At 47.7% G+C, this 5,934-nt stretch overlaps 1 pseudogene; it reads right to left on the reverse strand.

Moving 5' to 3' along the window:
- Positions 1-853: 853 nt before the first annotated feature.
- LOC119309827 lies at positions 854-5,407 on the reverse strand (annotated as a pseudogene).
- Between the last annotated feature and the right edge of the window lie 527 nt (positions 5,408-5,934).

Below are 5,934 nucleotides of genomic sequence, written 5' to 3' on the forward strand. Positions count from 1 at the left end.
TTCACTTAAAAAATTTGCGAGGAAGAAACTTACGTTATTTGGACGTTAAATTTGGCATATCATCGATAATGAAGTTAAGTGGTGGTGGAGGCCATCAGGAAGAAAATATTACTGCAAACCGACTATTTCGTCTGGGTACTAGATGTTGGATAGACAAATATCAAGGGGCAAAAACACGTCGACACGACTACACGGTTTAATATTCTTTAAGGGTGACTGCAAGGCTTACTGGTGATAATAGGAAAGGTCATGTCAATTGGTAGTGAACAGAACGCCGATCGTTCAGAATCAGAAGAGCGGTTGGAAGCAGCATTCAAGCAAGCGTGGGCAGTCTCCTCTGCAGGCTTGTCCGACGAGACACGCTTGAAACCCGGAAGGCAGGGCAACATTCCCGGTGAAAACTCAAGCCTTGTTTTGTTTGAACTTCGAACCGAAACTTTGGCCCCTCAACGAGAAGGAAAGATGCACGAAATGTATTTCCAAGAAGGATCCGCTGTTGCACCTAGCTAATGCTAGTAGACTGGGGCGGTAGGTCCGAGTTATCGATGCGGTTCTGTTCTTGTACTAGTACTACTATGCAGTTCAAGGACTACACCCACAGCCACAGGTCTTCGCTCGACCTCGAGCTCGCTCAGTCGTCGTACGGATTTGTGACTTTTGGCCTTGCTCGACTTATGCATGCCAAAAGCAGCCACATGCCGAAATAGTTACTCTCACTCACTGCGGTGGACACACACGGCTGCGACGGTGTGTATGTGTATGGCTTGGCCGATCGAGTTGAATGACACGCCCGCGACAGTGTGTCTGTATGGCACGCGTGGAGAGACCAGTGAATTCACAACAACTATTGCCCTTACGGTGTGTACCGCTCATCATACTGCGTCGCTTCAAGGATGACTCCGTGAGACCGAATCTTCAGAGATGCAAGCTCCTACAAACAAACAAATCAGAAAATTACATATGGGGCATTTGTGTTTGAAATAAACACAAAATTCATAATACCGGCCACTTTCATTATTACCCGCTGCTCCACGACATAAAGTATGCCCGATGTCGAATGTCCCAGTGATCATCGAGAAGCCAAACTATCCTACAAATTTTCAAACAATAAACATATGTGAGCATTATTTCATACGTATTCAACAATCGGTAAACATTAAGAGGAAAGTTGAATATTAATCTAAAATATACAATGAAAGGATGTCAACAATCATCACAAATACCCATCATAAATACTAGGGTCCAACAATGATTACCAATCATCTACTAATCCTAATCACACAAATCTATATCAATATTACAAATCTACACAAGGGTACCACCAAAACGTGAACAATCTAGGTTCCACAATGACTACAAATCCTACATCACACCACGCTATTTCAATTTATCATATAAAAATCAAATCCAAGCAAATCAAGGGTTCCATCAAAACTTGGCTAAATGAGACAAATGTGAACAAATTTACGGAGGAAAAGAAAGGGATCGGAGGAGTTTACCTTGTACGAGGGATTAGGGGAGAAACTCAAGGCCAAAAACTTCAGATCTGCTTCATTCTTGAGAGGGGGTGTAGAGGGGGAGAGGAGAGGGCCGCCGCCGCCACTACTCGATGGGGATAACTGTTGTTCGGATGGAGAGGGCAGCCCCGATGCGGCTTAAGTCAATGTGCAGCGCCTACGGGCTAGGCGCTGCACTGCTCGGTGCGGGCCCCGGGGCTGCCACGCTGGACAGAAGTGCAATGCCTGCATGCTAGACGCTGCACCATAGGATGTGGCGCCCCCGTGTTAGGCGCCACTCAAAACGGTCAGCTGAGTGAATTTTTTAGGAGCAGTTCATTTTATGAAATGATTTCATCCAGAGATCAAAACTGTTAAATTTGCCGGAAACGCTCCTTCGCGTTCGCTCGTGGCCGAATTTCGTGTTTTGACCCTTTTGGTAAGAAATTCAAGATCTGACCTCGGTTGCAAAAAAAATCGGGATTTGACCCTTTTGCTACCGCCAGGGCCTCTGGCGGTAGGGTTAGACATCCTACCGCCACGTCCCATGACGGTAGGGTGCGACGGAGGGGGACGGCGGCCGTTTGACTGTGCTGACGTGGATAAGTACCTACCGCCAGGAGGCCTGGCAGTAGGCTGTCTAAACCTACCGCCAGAGCACCTGGCGGTAGGGTGTAGCTGAGTTTTGCCGTACAAACCTTCTGTAACGAAATGTGCAGTGGACCTGGTGGTAGGTGCACCCTACCGCCATGGGTCCTGGCGGTAGGTTGTGCGATCCTACCGCCAGAGCCCATGGCGGTAGGGTCCTGTGTTTTCCAGTGTAATGTTTCTGTAACGAAGAATGGAAGGGCCCTGGCGGTAGGTGCACCCTACCGCCAAGGTGGCTGGCGGTAGGCTGTGTGAACCTACCGCCATGGTCCTTGGCAGTAGGGTCCTGTGTTTTGTTGTTTCTAGTTCATTTGGTTGTTTGTTTTCGAATGCAATATGACAGCAATGTACAGCAAGTTTTACAAATATGACAGCAATCACAGATTTTAAACAATTAAACTTGGGCATCACATAGATCAACATTAGATAACTTGTGCATATAACATTTCAAACGAACTTCAAGGGAGTTCCACGTAGTAGCAAACACATAGATCCACAAATAGCAAACACATAGTTCCACGTAGTTTCATAACCACTAGACAAGTTCAACCAAACCAAAAGAGCCAAGTATCGAAGAGCATAATTAGTTGCTCCTTCCCCTCTTGGAGGTACGGTCCTCGTTACTCTTTGAACGAGTCTCTTCGGTCTTCTTCTTGAGCCGTCGAGGAACCGGTCTCTGGAAAAGGTCTGGACTCAGCAAATCCTTCTTCTTCGGATTCCTCTTCTTCGGCAGCTGAGATGCTTGAGATGTTTGAGTTGGTGGAGGTACATAATCTTCATCGTACTCCTCCTCCCCGTTTCTCTCATCCTCCTCCTCCTCCTCCTCCTCCTCCTCCTCCTCCTCATCCTCAACCAACCTAGACAACGAGGGAGCATGGCTCGATGAGGCGATGTGACCCTGTGAGGCTACAGGCTGATAAGCTTCAACTGACCCAGCTCCAGCACACCCAAGCAGCCCTACCAGCTTGCGACAACGCTTCACGAACTTCTGCACTCACAATGAAACAAGGGCATAATAAGTATCAGATCGACTGATTGCAAGTGAACAAGATGCATCTGTTCTGAAGAGGCTGAAATTGTACCTTCACCGTCCCCCTCATTTTGTTCTCGGATTGTACGCTCCCGGGGATATCACCTAGTGGATCTGAGGCTTCGAAGATGCATCTGTTCAGCTCACCAGACTGCAACGGCATAAGTTAGTCACGATGACGAATAAACTAATTTAAATACAACCATCGGTTCAAACTTACCACTCTGTTGATGAGGGGTGCAAACTCCCTAAATACACTGTGCATGTCTCTGATGCCGGCCTGGTAGGCCTCTTCCTTGGGCTCATCCCTCTCCAGCTCCGCGATGTCTTCCGCCGTCCACTGAGTCCTGAGACGAAGACGGTGCTTCTGGCCATCATTGTACCACCTCATGTGTCGGCCCAGGTAATCATCCCAGTTAGTCACTTTCCTCTCCACGTCTTTACGGAGCCTCCGCCGGTTCCACTCCGTCACATGAGTCTTATGCTCCTCTCCCCAGTCTGTGATTGACTGATTCTTCTGCCGGCTCATCCTGCAAGGCATAAGCAACAAGAATCATCATAAGCGCAATGAGATCATCATAAGCAACAAGAAACATGATAAGCGTAATGAAATCATGGGCACGGAGAACAAAGCGCTCACAGGTGGAGCGCGTGGCCGTCGGTATCGGTGGGCTGGCCTGGTGGGGTATCCTGATAAATCCCAAACTGCGTGGCCACGCAGTGTGGCAAGTGCCACTCGACGGCGTACACACAGATCATGGGCACGATGCAACGCCAGAGACCTTTGTCGGCCTCACACATCACGTTCAGATCGAAGGCCCACTCTCGGTCATGATACGGCCACCAGTTTACCTATTACATATACATTGGTAAGTTCCCACTCTCGGTCAAAAGTGGAATCAAAGAGAAAGGTGTTGAGCGAGTTCATATACCTGCGTATGCGTCAAAGCGTCCAACTCGTTGGTGTAGATCTTGTACGAAGTCTTGTTTAGGCCCGTGTAGAGTTTGACAATGTCCCACTCATAAGCTACGGTGGGGTTTCGAGTCTCATCGCCGTCTTCGCTATAGTCTTCTCATGGGCGTCTTGGCATCTTCTCCGGACGCCCCACCGACAGCCGCTCCCACATCCAAATGGAGAAGGCCCAGACAAAGCCACCCATGTTGGACTTGTCTCCCGTCCTCTACGTTGCATCGTCAAGCTGCAAAACATCAAATGAGGATCCGATATAAGAAAATGTCGTGGACACACTTTCGTAGGTAGGTAGGCAATTAGACACTCTCTTACCGAACGGTATAGGTAGGCGAGAGATGCGGTCCCCCAACTGTACCATGCATCCCAGTCTGCTAGGAAGAACAGATATGCCCAGTTGGCAGAGTTCCCGGAGCTATCTGGAAACACGAGCTCCGTGAGAAGATACCACAAGTAGGCCCTCGCATACCACTCCACAGTCGCCTCGTCTGCACCTTCGGGGCATGTCTTCCGGTGCTCCAAGATCCAGATCAACGGCACACCGGATGTACGGTTACTCTTGGCACCGGGGCAGTCGCCGATGAGGGTGGTGACCCTCTCCTGCCAGTTGGTCCTCTCCACTCGACCGGTGAGTGCATGACCCTCGATCGGCATTGCAGTAATCATCCCCCAGTCCTCTAGGGTCACCGTCATCTCCCCGCATGGCAGATGGAAAGAATGGGTCTCCGGTCTCCACCGGTCAATTAGAGCTGTGAGAGCCGCGTGGACAAGCGTCGGCGGCCGACGCTTGAACTACAACACGAAACCTAACATACGGGCTTTCTTGAAGAACGACGTGTAGCGCTCGTCGTAGTCCATATGCCCATGAACCCCGTGACCCCTCATGTGCAGTGGCTGGAGCGTCTGTCAAAAAGTGAACGCCAAAAGTTAGGAAATCGTTTCCATCAATCCGAAAACTTTGATCAAAATTTCTTTCATATCACTTACCTCTCCGTTCTCTATGAAACGGGCACGATGACCCTGGTCGAATGCCCAGTCCAGCATGCAGTACCGTGGGCCGATGTTGTCCGCAAGAGGTGGCCGCCTTAATAGAGTTTCATAAACAAAAGCACCATAAGCATAAGCATACACAAACAAACAATGAACTCAAATCATATTAAAATAAAATTTTAAGCATATTCCTCCAACAACATCTACTACACATGATGGATCAAATCATATCAACATGCATCATATCAAAAAAAAAACTCCGACATACATCATATCTTCATATTTTTAAATAAAATTTTCCAAACAACATCTTCATATCATCATATCAACATGCATCATCAAACTAGGGTTCATCTTCACACTAGATCATATCATCATATCACATGCATCATCAAACTAGGGTTCTCCTCATATCAACATTACATCATAATTTTTTTAACAAAAAAATTTATGAACTAGGGTTCATCTTCACACTAACATATAAACTATTGATTAGAGTTCATATCCAATACCACTACTTACTAAAGAACTAAGAACTACAACTACAATCAATCTTAGGTGAAAAAAAATCCAATCTAAGTTCAAAAACATGAGGGATTTCAAGCAAATAATGTGTCGAATCGGAAGCAAGTTTGCAAAAACTAATTGGAGGGATCGGAGGAGCTTATGGTTCTCTCCTTGGGGCCATCTCGATCCGCCAAAACGGTGAAGAATCGGTGAAGATCCAAGGGGGGGAGTGGACGAGATGAGAGAGGGAGAGAGGGGCGACTTTGGAGAGAAAAGGATGAACTGCCGACGGG

This window comes from Triticum dicoccoides, chromosome 5B (genome assembly GCF_002162155.2).
Source record: "Triticum dicoccoides isolate Atlit2015 ecotype Zavitan chromosome 5B, WEW_v2.0, whole genome shotgun sequence".
Classification (NCBI taxonomy): domain Eukaryota; kingdom Viridiplantae; phylum Streptophyta; class Magnoliopsida; order Poales; family Poaceae; genus Triticum; species Triticum dicoccoides.